Raw genomic sequence first — 1934 nt, forward strand, 5'->3', positions numbered from 1 at the left:
AAAGCTCAGCCCGAAGAAAGGCGCAGAGAAAGCCCGCCTGCACCGCCCACTTTTGGCCGTGGCTCAGCTGAGCACGCGCACCCGCATTGGGGCCCGCACGCACGCGCTCTGCTACACGTTCGCGGCCCCGCCCCCAGGCGAGGGTGGTCTGGGGTCTCCCGCAGTCTCCGGTGCTAGTGGTCAGAGCTGGTTTAAATTTAAAAAACACCATTCATCTCTGAGTTAATGAGGTCAGCAATAGGACAAAGCGTGTGTTACCTTTGACTACCTTTCCCTGTTGCAGGATACTTTGGAAGGATTCAGAAAGTTCATTTTCACCCATACCAAATCGGTAAAAAAAAACCACATACCTGAGGTGCCCAATCCAAGGGCCCTCTTAATCTTTGGGATGAAATCTGGGCAGCGGAGGATGGATTCGTCACCAAAGATTTCTGCAAAGCACAGATTGGCAGAAGGCATCAGACTCCCACCCCACCCTCTATCCCGTTTTCTCCATTCCAGGTGCTGAAGAGTTGACTTTCCAGAAGTTTTCATTTTCTAGAGATAACAAGATTCCACAAGCCACCCCCACTCTAAATTCCAAATCCTGAGTTGAATTTAATTTAATAAAATCTAATTTCCATGAGTTTGTCAAGGTTGTTTAAGGACATGTGAAATACACATCTGGCCCTGGTGTCTGTGCCTAAACTGCACGTCGATGTCACTTTACACTTATTGGCCCCCGTTTCCTCATATAAAATGTGGCCACTAGGAGATTTTTAGGATGCCTTGGATTGAACCAAAGAGCTACCAGTCCGGCTGTATGTCCAGATTTGGAGCCTGGTACGCCTTACTAAACTTCCCTCTCCCGCCGAAATAACCGTAGACGTTCTCTTGTGAGAGCAACGGAGGCGGATCTCAGAAAGTAGAGTCCTGGGGAGACACTGGGAGTGGGGAGACCCTGGGAAAGGAACCTCCGCGCCGTGGAAGGGAAGGCTGTCGTGGTTTCAGTGCCTGCCTCCTGGGGAGGAGAAAGGGAGAGGGCCAATGTTCGGGGACAGGTGACTCTAGGCAGGTCCACTGAGCTCTAGGACTGGAGGTTACATGCCCAGCTAAAGGGCCCACGCTGGATGGACGAGGACCGGGAATATCCCCAGGCTCTGCAGAATAGGAGCTGAACTAGCCCGAAGGGAGGGGCCACATCCCAACTGAGACTTTTCACCTACTTTCTTAGCTGGGTCATCTGTCAGCGGAGGAAGGGATGGGGAGGTGGGAAAGGAGAAAGCTGGGGATGGAGACGTGTTGGTAGGCAGGCAAGCTGTTTGAAATTAAGTTTTTTACTCAGCCTGCAGCAATTTTTGGTCCTGCATTATACTACAGTTTGGTCTGTTTTTGTGCTTGACTCTGATTCTTCTCACATTGTGATTAGGCCAGGCTCAAGTTCTGAAATCACTGCCAGATGTCCCAAATGTACTTTGGTTTCCTCAACTGTTACATGGGATAAGAACATACCTGGAAATTAAATGACTTAATCCACATAAAGCAGTGAGAACTGTGCCTGACACATAGAAAACGTTCCATGTGTTATCTGCATCAACTACAGACTCCCAATGAGGGACTTGACTCATAGCAGCCTATGTTGAGCGAGTGAAAGCAGGGATTCCACAATAACCCTTTGGCCTCTGCTTACTGTAAGCTCTAAATATTTATTTTCACACAGCTGGAAGGAAGGGATGGGCACCTCTCCAACATATTCACTGCCATTGTCTAAAGGTCAGGCCACATGGAGACAACCAGGCTTTGAGTAAATATAGCCCTGTGCTTTCCAATCTATCAACTACAAATATTATTGACCATCAGACCGGGCCTACCTATACCAGGATTCCTGTCCTGTCTCTACCTTGGCCAAGTTAATTAACCCCTTTCAGCCTAAGTTTCCTAATCTGTAAAATGGG

This window comes from Hipposideros armiger, unplaced genomic scaffold, assembly GCF_001890085.2.
Source record: "Hipposideros armiger isolate ML-2016 unplaced genomic scaffold, ASM189008v1 scaffold_97, whole genome shotgun sequence".
Lineage (NCBI taxonomy): Eukaryota > Metazoa > Chordata > Mammalia > Chiroptera > Hipposideridae > Hipposideros > Hipposideros armiger.